This window comes from Myxine glutinosa, chromosome 8, assembly GCF_964187855.1.
Source record: "Myxine glutinosa chromosome 8, kmMyxGlut1.1, whole genome shotgun sequence".
Lineage (NCBI taxonomy): Eukaryota > Metazoa > Chordata > Myxini > Myxiniformes > Myxinidae > Myxine > Myxine glutinosa.
The window spans coordinates 22,536,422-22,554,215 of NC_136268.1; the positions used below are offsets into that span (position 1 = coordinate 22,536,422).

A 17,794-nucleotide genomic window follows, 5' to 3' on the forward strand; every position below is an offset into this window, starting at 1 on the left:
CAGCCCAGGACCTCTCCAACCGTGAGATCCATAACCTCAATCATGGATCCACATCAATAGATAGTACATCACTACAACCTCGGTCATGGATCCACATCAATAGATGGTGCTTCAGTAGATCCACAACCTCAGTTGCTTCCAGGCAGCCAGTCAACTCATCAATGCAACAACACTTATTCCAACTTAACTAGCTATAGGATTTAATGTATTATCATATATTTATAACTTTCCTTACACACTCCATAATATGATAATATCATTAAATCATACACATCTTGCATTAAATATACCATGTCCACCAACCAGCACAACCACACCACCTACTACTGGATCAAACTGTATTTTGAATGTTCAAACTGTCACCTATAACGGTTTTTGGCATGCTGCCGTATCCGAGTAACCACTGATTCTGAGCAACATTGATTTGTAGTATATTTAATTCTTATATTGTACTGTATTTCCAAAAATATCTCATGAATAATATTTTTACTCTTCGTATTGTATTTTACTAATTTGATTTGGTGTCGTTTTGTGATTTTAAAGAAAACTTGTTTCAATCTACCAACTGTAGCTCCCTGCGCTAACATACGTCTGACTAGTTGTTGTAATCTATTGACAAGTTCAGAGCTGTGTGTGGTTGCTCTCACAGTCCTAATTATTTCACCTGCAACCATACCATAAAATAGCTTTTTAGGAATGCTGCTGTCCAAGAAAGGCATTCGGACAATGTGGAATGGAAAAGCATGTCGTTTATCAAATACTATGGTGTGAAATTTATTATTATGGATATCAATTTCTAATTCTAAAAAGGAAACTGAAGTGGAAGTTTGGCTTTCCTTTTTAATTCAAGTTCTTCTGGATATACAGTCATGTGAAAAAGTAAGTACACCCCATGTAAAGTTTTGACTTTTTCAACATATTTCAACATACAGCTATTTGATCTTCATTTGAACAATATTGATAGATAAAGGTGATATAATATAACAAATATCATGAAACATTTACATTTTGTAGTCCATTGTATAATTTAAATAAACATAAATGCAAATTTCGCATGTGGAAAAAGTAAGTACACCCCTACATTTATCACTACTTCAAATACCTAAAATTATAATCAGGTGCTCCAGCTCAGGTGCAAATGATTAGAACATCGTTGGAGAGGATCTTGGAGGAACCTGTCTTATTTAAACCTCAGACGTTTAGTTTGGTTTGCACTTTGTTGTTGAAGTATGCGGCGTCACCATGCCTAGATCAAAATAGCTCTCTGAGGCCTTCAGAAAGAAGGTTATCGATGCCTACGAGTCTGGGAAGGGATTTAAAAAGATCTCCAAACAATTTGAAATCAATCATTCGACTGTCCGGAAGATCATCTACAAGTGGAGAAGTTTCCAAACAACTGCCAACTTGTTCAGGCCAGGCCGCCCCAGCAAGTTCAGCCCGAGAGCAGACCGCAAGATGCTGAAAGAAGTCTCTAAGAACCCCAGAATGTCATCACGGGACCGACAGGTAGCTCTTGCCACTGTTGATGTCAAAGTACACGAGTCTACCATTAGAAAGAGGCTGCACAAATTTGAGCTACATGGGAGGTGTGCCAGGAGGAAACCTTTGCTGTCCAGAAAGAACATCAGGGCAAGACTAAAGTTTGCCAATGAACACCTAGGCAAAGACCAGCACTTCTGGAACAATGTGCTCTGGACAGATGAGTCAAAGGTAGAGCTATTTGGCCACAGTACCAGAAGACATGTTTGGCGAAAACCAAAGACAGCATTTGACCACAAGAACCTGATTCCAACTGTAGACCATGGTGGTGGAAATATTATGGTTTGGGGCAGCTTTGCTGCATCAGGGTCTGGGCAGCTCACCATCATAGAATCCACTCTGAAATCTTCATTGTACCAGAGGGTGCTTGAGGATAATGTGAGGCCATCTGTCGGAAAGTTGAAGCTCAACCGAAGGTGGACCTTGCAACATGACAATGACCCTAAACATACCAGTAAATCCACCAAGGAATGGCTGAAAAGAAAGAAATGGAGGTTTCTGGAATGGCCAAGTCAAAGCCCGGATCTAAATCCCATCAAGATGTTATGTGGGGATTTGAAACGAGCTGTGCATGCAAGAAACCCCTCAAACATCGCACAGCTGAAAGAATTCTGCATGTAGGAGTGGGCAAAAATTTCTCCCAGTCGATGTCAGAGACTGGGAGACAGTTATAAGAAACGCCTACTTGAGGTTGTTTCTGCCAAAGGGGTAGGCAATACCACCTATTAGAGCCAAGGGTGTACTTACTTTTTCCACATGCGAAATTTGCATTTATGTTTATTTAAATTATACAATGGACTACAAAATGTAAATGTTTCATGATATTTGTTATATTATATCACCTTTATCTATCAATATTGTTGAAATGAAGATCAAATAGCTGTATGTTGAAATATGTTGAAAAAGTCAAAACTTTACATGGGGTGTACTTACTTTGTCACGTGACTGTATATCATCATGAAGCTGATTAAATACAAATCCATCATTAATTGACAACAAATCATCAATGAGCCTGAAGCTGTTTCCACATCTTCGTGCAGTGAATTTATTCCTGCACATGTTCCCGACCCAATCAGATTCGTTCATGTGCAGAAACAAATTTGCAAAGAAAGGGGCTGGATTTGAACCAATTGGTATCCCCACTGTCTCCTGGAATATCTTGGGATCTGAACCCATGGGTATCATCCCCACTGTCTCCTGGAGTATCTTGGGATCTGGACCCATGGGTATCCCGACTGTCTCCTGGAGTATCTTGGGATCTGAACCCATAGGTATCCCCACTGTCTCCTGGAGTATATTTGGATCTGAACCAATGGGTATCCCCACTGTCTCCTGGAGTATATTTGGATCTGAACCCATGGGTATCCCCACTGTCTGCTGGAGTATCTTGGGATCTGAACCCATGGGTATCCCCACTGTCTCCTGGAGTATCTTGGGATCTGAACCCATGGGTATCCCCACTGTCTCCTGGAGTATCTTGGGATCTGAACCCATAGGTATCCCCACTGTCTCCTGGAGTATATTTGGATCTGAACCAATGGGTATCCCCACTGTCTCCTGGAGTATATTTGGATCTGAACCCATGGGTATCCCCACTGTCTGCTGGAGTATCTTGGGATCTGAACCAATGGGTATCCCCACTGTCTCCTGGAGTATATTTGGATCTGAACCCATGGGTATCCCCACTGTCTGCTGGAGTATATTTGGATCTGAACCCATGGGTATCCCCACTGTCTCCTGGAGTATCTTGTTGCCAAATGTAAAGAAACTGTTGTTTAGAAGAAATCGAAAACGTTGTTTATTTTTGAAAAACTGCATGAATACTGATTTTCCTTTACAGACCAGTTTGCTCTTTTTGATATGCATTAATGTATACTTTATTACCTTCTGCAAATGATTTATCTACCGCTCTGTCCAATGCGGTTACTAGCTTGTCATGTGGAATGTTTGTGTACAATGTGGAAAAATCAAAAGTTGATAAACATTTAGCGTTACCCTTGTTACCCTGTGCTCGCGAAGCGAAAAGCAGGGTTAAGCATTTGCCTGCCTGCGTACGTCGTGCGTACGTGTGGCGTACATGCGTGCGGACGTGTCTGCATTTTTAAAATTCATTTTATTGGCAATCGTTGGTCCGATTGGCACGAAATATTACCATAGTAGTCCCTCCGCCTGTATATATATTTTTATTCATAATTATGATGTCATCGGTCACGTGGTACAGACGCCATATTGGAAAAAGGTTACACCTCTAAATCTCCCAAACCACTCGATGGAAAAATTGAAACATGGCTCATTGTCGAGTAATACCCATGTGGAATAAGATATGTCTGTGATGATGGCATTGGTGCCTTCATTATGACGTCATAATTCGACAAGTATAACGCTTGATCTGATCAGTATGAAAAAAAAAAAAATTCCTCTGCACCTGTTAGTCCGATGGACACTAAATTTTCATAATATGAGTGGATTCGCCTGTAGAATTTTAAAATTGATAATTATGACGTCATATGTCACGTGGTACAGGCGCCATCTTGGAAAAATAAAAAAAGTTGCACCTCTATATTTTCGATACCGCTCCATGGAAAAAATTGAAACATGACTCATTGTCAAGTACTCCCCTTGGGGAATAAGATATGTTAATGATGATGTTATAATTACCTTAATTATGACATCATAATTCTACAAGTACAATGCTTGATTCCATCAGTCCATCGGAGGGCCTCCTCTTGTATAATATTTTAATGATAATTATGACGTCATATGTCACGTGGTACAGGCGCCATCTTGGAAAAACTTTGCACCTCAATATCTCTGAAAATACTCCATTGAAAAAATTGAGACCTGGCTCATTGTCAACTACTCCCCATGGGGAATAAGATGTTTTAATGATGATGTCATCGGTGCCTTCGTTATGACGCCATAATTCGACAAATACAACACTTATCTGATGTTTATTAAAACAAAATTCTCTGCAACAGTTGGTCCGATTGACACAAAATTTTCACCATAGGAGCACCTCCTCCTTTAGAATATTTTAATGATAATCATGACGTCATAAGTCATGTGGTACAGGCGCCATCATGGAAAAACCGAAAAACGTTGCACATCTATATCTCCAAAACCTATCCATGGAAAAAATTGAAACGTGGCTCATTGTGAAGAAGTCCATTTGGTGAATAGTTGTTAATGATGACGTCATTGGTGCCATTATTATCATGTCATAATTCGACAGGGACAACGCTTAGTCTGATCAGTTTGAAATTTATTGAGCGTGATCTATGCAATAATTATATTAGAAAATGTAAAAAAAAATTATATGTTCGCTCACATGTCTCTGGTCATGACACTCCTATGGGAGATAGGGCAGCCATATTGGATCAAATTTAAAAAACGTTCAAAAACAGAAGAGTTGGCTCGCACCAAGTTGACTGCGCAGGCTAAGTATTCTATGAATATCATCTAGTTATTAATGTTGTGGATGCTGTCGGTTTGGAATTGTCAATGATCCAGAATTTCTTAATACCAGAATAAAACTTCACTTTTTCATGGTAGTTTTTTAAGCATTTATAGATTAGTTTCATCGCCGCTGTTATACTGCCCGACAAAGGTTTCAAACTACATTCTCTACTTGCGATGATGAACCTCACCTTACAAGGGTGTTTGTGCATTTTTGGGATCCAGTAAAAAAAAAAAAAAAAAAAATTTTGGGATCCAGTAAATGAATGGTAATTTATGGTGTTTATCCGGAACTAACAATCTTCTCACCGTTGAGTGATTTATAACGTGTTGTATTAAGTCAATTTTGTTATCGTTACTTATTTTGTCGGTCTTTGAAATTCCCGTGTCTAAGCCCAATTCTTCCAAAAGTGTTTGAATGTGGAATGTTTTACATACAAATGCAATATTATTATTTGCTTTGTCAATTGGAACAATGACATCTTGTTTTTGAAGATGTTTTAAACAATCACGTGCGTCTCTGGATTGTTTTTTAATTGCCTTCGGATTATTGATTCGAACTTTTCTTTCCAAATCAACAAGTCTCCTTTTCACATTTCTCTCTTTCGAAGCTTTTCGAAGTGTTACTCTTTCTTTCTTTTTCAAGCTTTCGAAGTGAGATTGATTGCATTGTCAATCAATACAAGTGGAACGTTTCTTTATGCCTGTTCCCAGTTCCATTACTCTTTGTAATAATAATTTTGAATTCCATTAGTGTTACATTCCACAGTGTATTTGATAAAACGGTCATGAAATAATTCAGCGTTTTCGCCACATGAATTTGTTCTGTTCATCTCCATGCATTCGTGCCATCTTGCTCCCACTTCGCTGCTTCATGTTGCTGTTTTGATTCTTTTAAACGCCTTGGCCTAAACTCTGCACTTGAAAATCTGATTACCCTCGCCAAAGGAGAGGCATTGATTGCTTTTGGGTCTGTTTGTCCACACAGAACCTGAATGTGTATAAATTACATTAGACCCTTTATAACCCGAAGACCCTTTAGACCCTTTAAGACCCCTCAGACCCTTTAGACCCTTCCAAACACTAGCACCCGATAATAACCCTAACACCCTTTAAGAATCCTAAAGCCCTTTAAACCCTTAAGACCATGTAGGCCCTGTAGACCCCGTTACACCCTTTAAAACCCTTGTACCTCTAAGACCCTTGAGATCTTCTGAGACCCTTTAGAACCCCGAAGACCCTTGGTCTCCTTTCTACCCTTCAGACCTTTAGACGTTCACATCTTTCAGACCTTTTAATATACTGTAGACCCCTTGGACCTTTAGACCACTTTCAGACATTTTAAGACCCTTTAGACACTTTGGGCAATTTCAGGCCTTTCAAGCTTTAGACATTTATCGTTGAATTTACACCAGGGGGGTTGACTCAGCCTGTCACCCTTCCGAGGTCGGCAAATTGAGTACCAGTTCACTGGTAATTCCCTGTGGGTCGCAATAGGCGACTAACAGGGTTGGACAGGAAGGGCATCCGGCCATAAAACATTGCTTCAAAAAGGGGACCACGGTGCACAAAAAAGGCCTACCCCCGCTCTGTGAGGAAAATGCCCTCTAAAGGTGGTTCGACCTTTAGACATTTCGACCTTTACAACTTTTCAGACCTTTGACTTTTACACATTTACAATTGGACCATTTAGACCTTTCATTTGCAATCAACGATCTTTCATTTAATGCATCCTCTCATTTATTTACCACACAAAATACACCACACAAAACTAGTCCTGGTGAGGGTCTGCAATCTTTGATTGCTCTTTCTTGTTTATATTGTACTATGGAGGAGAACCTGCTCAAAAATGACGGGGCCAAGAGCATCTCCTCCTGTCGCAGCACAGTTGTTGAAGAATAATACTCACAGGCTTGTGGATTTATTTTTGTTTCATAAAGAAAAGTATGATTATTTCAGAAATATTTTTATTACCTCCGCCACCAAAGTGGATGGAGGTTATGTTTTCACCCCTGTCTGTCTGTCTGTTTGTTTGTGAACACGATATCTCAAAAAGTAGTGGACGGATTTGGACGAGATTTGGCAGAGAGGTGGTGCATGTGACAAAAACGAAATGATTAGATTTTGGTGAAGATCCGGATTCGGATCCGGATAGTAGAATTTTTTAAAAGTGATTCTTCACCATTGAGTGATCGGACTAAAACAAACATATCGCAGGATATCTGAAAAAGTTATGGATGGATTTGGACGAAACTTGGTGGACAGGTTGTGTGTGTGACCAGGAAGAATCGATTAAATTTTGGTGAAGATCCGGATCCGGATCTGGCTAGTAGAATTTTTAAAAGTGATTCTTCACCATTGGGAGATTGGGCCAAAAAACGATACAAAGCAGGATATCTAAAAATGTTGTGGACGGATGATTTTGATTAAATGTGATTCTGTATTGTGGTTTTCTGTTCTACTCTAGGATACATAACGTAAACTGTTCACCTGGCGGTGGTATGCTCCATACTGAGTGCCATTCTAGTTTTCATTGTGATAACGGAATTTCAAATGACAAATATGGCATTTCTATATTCGCAAATCATGCTCTATCAGATTCAATCAGTCGCTTTATGTATAATGTTGATTAAAAAAAAAAAATCACAGAAGATAAATGATGTTGATGACCGAAAAGTTCGCCTGGCCGTTTCGGAACGTTCTGAGCTGAGCCGAACCAAACCGTGCCATTCCGTTCCGAGTTGTGACAAACTGTTCCGTGCAATGTCAAACCGTGCCAGACCGTTCCGAGTTGTGACAAACTGTTCCGTGCAATGTCAAACCGTGCCATTCCGTTCCGAGTTGTGACAAACTGTTCCGTGCAATGTCAAACCGTGCCAGACCGTTCCAAACCAAGTGATGACATGACATGATGGACCATCAGGGCCGTGCTGTGCTAGACCATTCCGAGCTGCCACAAACCGTTCCGTGCTGTGACGAACCACCTGAGCCATGTCAAACCGTCCCAGACCGTTCCAAACCGAGACATGACATGAGATGATGGACCATCAGGAATAGGATTTACATATCGGCTAACTGAATTCAACCACCAACTACTTTTGAGATCAGCGTCGGCCAAAAAGTCAACATGGGCCAAAGGTCAACCACTTTTTTTCGAATTTCTAAAATCCTCAATTTTCATCCGATTGACTTGAAATTTGAAGAGGATTTACATATCGGCGAATTGAATTCAACCACCAACTATTTTTAGATCAGCATAGGCCAAAAGGTCAACATAGGCCAAAGGTCAACAACAATTTCAAATTTATAAAATCCTCAATTTTCATCCGATTGACTTGAAATTTGAATAGATTTTTCACATCAGCCAACTGAATTCAACCACCAACTATTTTTGAGATCAGCCTAGGGCAAAAGGTCAACATAGGCCAAAGGTCAACCACATTTTTTCGAATTTCTAAAATCCTCAATTTTCATCCGATTGACTTGAAATTTGAATAGGATTTACATATTGGCGAACTGAATTAAACCATTAACTATTTTTGAGATCACCAAAGGCCAAAAGGTCAACATAGGCCAAAGGTCAACCACTTTTTTCAAATTCCTAAAATCCCCAATTTTCATCCGATTGACTTGAAATTTGAAAAGGATTTTCATATCAGCTAACTGAATTCAACCACCAACTATTTTTGAGGTCAAAAGGATGCTCTATGAGTGCCATTCGGCTTTGTTCACTTTTGACAAGTGTCGCTCTATGAGTGATTTTTCATCTGTCTGTTTGTCCGCACAGAATAAATATAATTTTCTCTGCAACCGTTGGTCTGATTGACAGGAAATTTTCATCATAGGTGCATCTCGACGTGTAGAATTTCTAATGATAATTATGACATCATAGGTCACGTGGTTTGGCCGCCATTTTGGAAAAACCTAAAAACTTTGCACCTCTATATCTCCGAAAGCGCAGAATAGAAAACATTGAGACATGGCTCATTGTAAAGAACTCTCCATATGGAATAACATCTGTTATTTATGACGTCATAGGTGCCTCCAAGGTGACGTCATAATTCGACAAGTACAAAACTTCATCCGATCAAGATGAAATGTCTTGAGCATAATCTTGGGATAAATTGGCGAAGGAAAAAAAATGATGACGTCATCGGTCACGTGGTTCGGCCGCCATATTTGTTTTAACACAAAAGCCTTAAAATCCACTGAAAACACATCCTGGTGAGGGTTTGCAATCTCTGATCGCTCTTTCTTGTTGGTGTCTGTTATGTGCCCTTTATGACATCCTGAAAAGCAGTAAGTTTTCTATTTCGAATGATTTTCAATTTTATTTTACTGCCAGACAATAGGACAGAGCAAAGAAAATCGCACCCATGTCTGAAGGAAGTGGTTCATTTTGGCATTTTTAACTGAAATAGGCAAAGCCCAAAAACAAACGAAACTCTTTAGAATTACACTTTAGAATTACCCTTTGGAATTACACTTTAGAATTACACTTTAGAATTACACTTTAGAATTACACTTTAGAATTACACTTTAGAATTACACTTTAGAATTCCACTTTAGAATTACACTTTAGAATTACACTTTAGAATTACACTTTGGAATTACACTTTAGAACTACACTTTAGAATTACACTTTCGAATTACCCTTTAGAATTACCCTTTAGAATTACCCTTTAGAATTACACTTTAGAATTACACTTTAGAATTACCCTTTAGAATTACCCTTTAGAATTACACTTTAGAATTACACTTTAGAATTACCCTTTGGAATTACACTTTAGAATTACACTTTAGAATTACACTTTAGAATTACACTTTAGAATTACACTTTAGAATTACACTTTAGAATTACACTTTGGAATTACACTTTAGAATTACACTTTGGAATTACACTTTAGAATTACACTTTAGAATTACACTTTAGAATTACACTTTAGAATTACACTTTAGAATTATACTTTAGAATTACACTTTAGAATTACACTTTAGAATTACACTTTAGAATTACACTTTAGAATTACACTTTAGAATTACACTTTAGAATTACACTTTAGAATTACACTTTGGAATTACACTTTAGAATTACACTTTAGAATTACACTTTAGAATTACACTTTAGAATTACACTTTAGAATTACACTTTAGAATTACACTTTAGAATTACACTTTAGAATTACACTTTAGAATTACACTTTGGAATTACACTTTAGAATTACACTTTGGAATTACACTTTAGAATTACACTTTAGAATTACACTTTAGAATTACACTTTAGAATTACACTTTAGAATTACACTTTAGAATTACACTTTAGAATTACACTTTAGAATTACACTTTAGAACTACACTTTAGAATTACACTTTGGAATTACACTTTAGAATTACACTTTAGAATTACACTTTAGAATTACACTTTAGAATTACACTTTAGAATTACACTTTAGAATTACACTTTAGAATTACACTTTGGAATTACACTTTAGAATTACACATTAGAATTACCCTTTAGAATTACACTTTGGAATTACACTTTAGAATTACACTTTAGAATTACACTTTAGAATTACACTTTAGAATTACACTTTAGAATTACACTTTAGAATTACACTTTAGAACTACACTTTAGAACTACACTTTAGAATTACACTTTAGAATTACACTTTAGAATTACACTTTAGAATTACACTTTAGAATTACACTTTAGAATTACACTTTAGAATTACACTTTAGAATTACACTTTAGAATTACACTTTGGAATTACACTTTAGAATTACACTTTAGAATTACACTTTAGAATTACACTTTAGAATTACACTTTAGAATTACACTTTAGAATTACACTTTAGAATTACACTTTAGAATTACACTGTAGAATTATACTTTGGAATTACACTTTGGAATTACACTTTAGAATTACACTTTAGAATTACACTTTAGAATTACACTTTAGAATTACACTTTAGAATTACACTTTAGAATTACACTTTAGAATTACACTTTAGAATTACACTTTAGAATTACACTTTAGAATTACCCTTTAGAATTACACTTTAGAATTACACTTTAGAATTACACTTAAGAATTACACTTTAGAATTACACTTTAGAATTACACTTTAGAATTACACTTTAGAATTACACTTTAGAATTACACTTTAGAATTACACTTTAGAATTACACTTTAGAATTACACTTTAGAATTACACTTTAGAATTACACTTTAGAATTACACTTTAGAATTACACTTTAGAATTACACTTTAGAATTACACTTTAGAATTACACTTTAGAATTGCACTTTAGAATTACACTTTAGAATTATACTTTAGAATTACACTTTAGAATTACACTTTATAATTACACTTTAGAATTACACTTTAGAATTACACTTTAGAATTACACTTTAGAATTACACTTTAGAATTACACTTTAGAATTACACTTTAGAATTACACTTTAGAATTACACTTTAGAATTACACTTTGGAATTACACTTTAGAATTACACTTTAGAATTACACTTTAGAATTACACTTTAGAATTACACTTTGGAATTACACTTTAGAATTACACTTTAGAATTACACTTTAGAATTACACTTTAGAATTACACTTTAGAATTACCCTTTAGAATTACACTTTAGAATTACACTTTGGAATTACACTTTAGAATTACACTTTAGAATTACACTTTAGAATTACACTTTAGAATTACACTTTAGAATTACACTTTAGAATTACACTTTAGAATTACACTTTAGAATTACCCTTTAGAATTACACTTTAGAATTACACTTTAGAATTACCCTTTAGAATTACCGTTTAGAATTACACTTTAGAATTACACTTTAGAATTACACTTTAGAATTACACTTTAGAATTACACTTTAGAATTACACTTTAGAATTACACTTTGGAATTACACTTTAGAATTACACTTTGGAATTACACTTTAGAATTACACTTTAGAATTACACTTTGGAATTACACTTTAGAATTACACTTTAGAATTACACTTTGGAATTACACTTTAGAATTACATTTAGAATTACACTTTAGAATTACACTTTAGAATTACACTTTGGAATTACACTTTAGAATTACACTTTAGAACTACACTTTAGAATTACACTTTAGAACTACACTTTAGAACTACACTTTAGAATTACACTTTAGAATTACACTTTAGAATTACACTTTGGAATTACACTTTGGAATTACACTTTGGAATTACACTTTAGAATTACACTTTAGAATTACCCTTTAGAATCACCCTTTAGAATTACACTTTAGAATTACCCTTTAGAATTACACTTTAGAATTACACTTTAGAATTACCCTTTAGAATTACCCTTTAGAATTACCCTTTAGAATTACCCTTTAGCATTACCCTTTAGAATTACCCTTTAGAATTACCCTTTGGAATTACCCTATAGAATTACACTTTAGAATTACACTTTAGAATTACACTTTGGAATTACACTTTAGATTTACACATTAGAATTACACTTTAGAATTACACTTTAGAATTACACTTTAGAATTGCACTTTAGAATTGCCCTTTAGAATTACCCTTTAGAATTACCCTTTAGAATTACCCTTTAGAATTACCCTTTAGAATTACACTTTAGAATTACCCTTTAGAATTACCCTTTAGAATTACCCTTTAGAATTACCCTTTAGAATTACCCTTTAGAATTACCCTTTAGAATTACACTTTAGAATTACCCTTTAGAATTACCCTTTAGAATTACCCTTTAGAATTACCCTTTAGAATTACCCTTTAGAATTACCCTTTAGAATTACCCTTTAGAATTACCCTTTAGAATTACCCTTTAGAATTACCCTTTAGAATTACACTTTAGAATTACCCTTTAGAATTACCCTTTAGAATTACCCTTTAGAATTACCCTTTAGAATTACCCTTTAGAATTACCCTTTGGAATTACCCTATAGAATTACACTTTAGAATTACACTTTAGAATTACACTTTGGAATTACACTTTAGATTTACACATAAGAATTACACTTTAGAATTACACTTTAGAATTACACTTTAGAATTACACTTTAGAATTACACTTTAGAATTGCACTTTAGAATTACACTTTAGAATTGCACTTTAGAATTGCACTTTAGAATTACACTTTAGAATTACACATTAGAATTACACTTTAGAATTACACTTTAGAATTGCACTTTAGAATTGCACTTTAGAATTGCACTTTAGAATTACACTTTAGAATTACCCTTTAGAATTACACTTTAGAATTACACATTAGAATTACACTTTAGAATTACACTTTAGAATTGCACTTTAGAATTACACTTTAGAATTACACTTTAGAATTACACTTTAGAATTACACTTTAGAATTACACTTTAGAATTGCACTTTAGAATTACACTTTAGAATTACACTTTAGAATTGCACTTTAGAATTACACTTTAGAATTACCCTTTAGAATTACACTTTAGAATTACACTTTAGAATTACACTTTAGAATTACCCTTTAGAATTACACTTTAGAATTACACTTTAGAATTACACTTTAGAATTACCCTTTAGAATTACACTTTAGAATTACCGTTTAGAATTACACTTTAGAATTACACTTTAGAATTACACTTTAGAATTACACTTTAGAATTACACTTTGGAATTACACTTTAGAATTACACTTTGGAATTACACTTTAGAATTACACTTTAGAATTACACTTTGGAATTACACTTTAGAATTACAGTTTAGAATTACACTTTAGAATTACATTTAGAATTACACTTTGGAATTACACTTTAGAATTACACTTTGGAATTACACTTTAGAATTATACTTTAGAATTACACTTTAGAATTACACTTTAGAATTACACTTTAGAATTACACTTTAGAATTACCCTTTAGAATCACCCTTTAGAATCACCCTTTAGAATTACACTTTAGAATTACCCTTTAGAATTACACTTTAGAATTACACTTTAGAATTACCCTTTAGAATTACCCTTTAGAATTACCCTTTAGAATTACCCTTTAGAATTACCCTTTAGAATTACCCTTTAGAATTACCCTTTGGAATTACCCTATAGAATTACACTTTAAAATTACACTTTAGAATTACACTTTGGAATCACACTTTAGAATTACATGTTAGAATTACCCTTTAGAATTACACTTTAGAATTACCCTTTAGAATTACCCTTTAGAATTACACTTTAGAATTACACTTTAGAATTACACTTTGGAATCACACTCTAGAATTACACGTTAGAATTACCCTTTAGAATCACCCTTTAGAATTACACTTTAGAATTACGCTTTAGAATTACGCTTTAGAATTACACTTTAGAATTACACTTTTGAATTACACTTTAGAATTACACTTTAGAATCACACTTTAGAATGCCACTTTAGAATTACCCTTTAGAATTACGCTTTAGAATTACGCTTTAGAATTACCCTTTAGAATTACACTTTAGAATTACCCTTTAGAATTACACTTTAGAATTACACTTTAGAATTACACTTTAGAATTACCCTTTAGAATTACCCTTTAGAATTACCCTTTAGAATTACCCTTTAGAATTACCCTTTAGAATTACCCTTTAGAATTACACTTTAGAATTACACTTTAGAATTACACTTTAGAATTACCCTTTAGGATTGCCCTTTAGGATTGCCCTTTAGAATTACCCTTTAGAATTACCCTTTAGAATTACCCTTTAGAATTACACTTTGGAATTACACTTTAGATTTACACATAAGAATTACACTTTAGAATTACACTTTAGAATTACACTTTAGAATTACACTTTAGAATTACACTTTAGAATTGCACTTTAGAATTACACTTTAGAATTGCACTTTAGAATTGCACTTTAGAATTACACTTTAGAATTACACATTAGAATTACACTTCAGAATTACACTTTAGAATTGCACTTTAGAATTGCACTTTAGAATTGCACTTTAGAATTACACTTTAGAATTACCCTTTAGAATTACACTTTAGAATTACACATTAGAATTACACTTTAGAATTACACTTTAGAATTGCACTTTAGAATTACACTTTAGAATTACACTTTAGAATTACACTTTAGAATTACACTTTAGAATTACACTTTAGAATTGCACTTTAGAATTACACTTTAGAATTACACTTTAGAATTGCACTTTAGAATTACACTTTAGAATTACCCTTTAGAATTACACTTTAGAATTACACTTTAGAATTACACTTTAGAATTACCCTTTAGAATTACACTTTAGAATTACACTTTAGAATTACACTTTAGAATTACCCTTTAGAATTACACTTTAGAATTACCGTTTAGAATTACACTTTAGAATTACACTTTAGAATTACACTTTAGAATTACACTTTAGAATTACACTTTGGAATTACACTTTAGAATTACACTTTGGAATTACACTTTAGAATTACACTTTAGAATTACACTTTGGAATTACACTTTAGAATTACAGTTTAGAATTACACTTTAGAATTACATTTAGAATTACACTTTGGAATTACACTTTAGAATTACACTTTGGAATTACACTTTAGAATTATACTTTAGAATTACACTTTAGAATTACACTTTAGAATTACACTTTAGAATTACACTTTAGAATTACCCTTTAGAATCACCCTTTAGAATCACCCTTTAGAATTACACTTTAGAATTACCCTTTAGAATTACACTTCAGAATTACACTTTAGAATTACCCTTTAGAATTACCCTTTAGAATTACCCTTTAGAATTACCCTTTAGAATTACCCTTTAGAATTACCCTTTAGAATTACCCTTTAGAATTACCCTTTGGAATTACCCTATAGAATTACACTTTAAAATTACACTTTAGAATTACACTTTGGAATCACACTTTAGAATTACATGTTAGAATTACCCTTTAGAATTACACTTTAGAATTACCCTTTAGAATTACCCTTTAGAATTACACTTTAGAATTACACTTTAGAATTACACTTTGGAATCACACTCTAGAATTACACGTTAGAATTACCCTTTAGAATCACCCTTTAGAATTACACTTTAGAATTACGCTTTAGAATTACGCTTTAGAATTACACTTTAGAATTACACTTTTGAATTACACTTTAGAATTACACTTTAGAATCACACTTTAGAATGCCACTTTAGAATTACCCTTTAGAATTACGCTTTAGAATTACGCTTTAGAATTACCCTTTAGAATTACACTTTAGAATTACCCTTTAGAATTACACTTTAGAATTACACTTTAGAATTACACTTTAGAATTACCCTTTAGAATTACCCTTTAGAATTACCCTTTAGAATTACCCTTTAGAATTACCCTTTAGAATTACCCTTTAGAATTACACTTTAGAATTACACTTTAGAATTACACTTTAGAATTACCCTTTAGGATTGCCCTTTAGGATTGCCCTTTAGAATTACCCTTTAGAATTACCCTTTAGAATTACCCTTTAGAATTACACTTTGGAATTACATTTAGAATTACCCTTTAGAATTACACTTTGGAATTACATTTAGAATTACACTTTAGAATTACACTTTAGAATTACACTTTAGAATTACCCTTTAGGATTGCCCTTTAGGATTGCCCTTTAGAATTACCCTTTAGAATTACCCTTTAGAATTACACTTTAGAATTACCCTTTGGAATTACCCATTAGAACCCATTAGAATTACACTTTGGAACCCTCTAGATTTACCACGGTGGGTTATAAAGGTTTTTCTTCATTTTTGACGGACGGATGGACAGATGGAAGGAAGGAGATAGCCAAATATTGAAGTGCCTTCATCGCTTAAAAAATTATCTCAAACCTCTCTGCGCATTTGCAATCGGAACAAATTCAGTCAAAGAACTGCAAAACTACAGGTTCCTTTTCAGATTCATGTTCAAAATATAACATTCCATTGAAATTAAGTTCTTCCTCGATCATAAATTAAAGTTTCAAGACAGAAGGACAGACTTTTCCCTTCACGTGCTCTGGGTAATAGGTCATTACAGTAGCGGGCCACCCATAGGCCAATACATTTTGCCATTAATGTACAATTGATATTATGAGCTTCGACCACATTAAAAGTAAATGTAGTTACCTTCTCCATAATGAAGAAATGATTACAAATTCCCATCTCATTTTTATATACATTATATTACTACATAATGGTGTTCCTCCAGTCCCACCAATGAGGCAGTATTTGTGATCATTGCCATCCTTGGGATTACATGGGCAGATGTTCAGGGGATGCTTCGACCGGAAACATGTTAATCCACCCACTGGAGAGGTGTTATATTCTGAGTCTTCTGCTGAGTTAGGGCAAGCAGAACAAGCATCTCCATGTGAGCTGTAAATGGCTTTCCCTCCGAGCTTTGTAGTCCACACAGTGCAGTGCGGTTCAATAACACATCCATCATTTCGGGTTGGAATATATGTCACATTGTTCCTTCTCCATTGATGTGCTTAATGTCATGCCATCTTGTGAAGTAAGGAAGACAGATTCCACCATAAATTTCCAAGGACAACTCATAAAGGGAATATTGTGCAAACTGAGAAAAGACACTGTGCGTCAGTGTGTGTCAGTGTGTGTCAGTGTGTGTGTGTTCGATCTAACTTTGTCTTTTCTAGGGACATTTATTCAAAGACAGATGTAGGGATGGATTCACATGATAATTTCTTGTGATCATCCCTACCTTGCTTACATACTTTTTGGAGTAACATCCCAACATACCTTTACATTAAAAAAAATGTTTTTATTACATGTAACATTTATGACTGCATA

General features: G+C 34.2%; 1 protein-coding gene across 1 annotated transcript in view; it reads left to right on the top strand.

The window, feature by feature from the left end:
- LOC137432284 (SH3 and multiple ankyrin repeat domains protein 2) overlaps positions 1–17,794 on the top strand; it is a 910,319-nt gene that overhangs the window by 305,024 nt on the left and 587,501 nt on the right.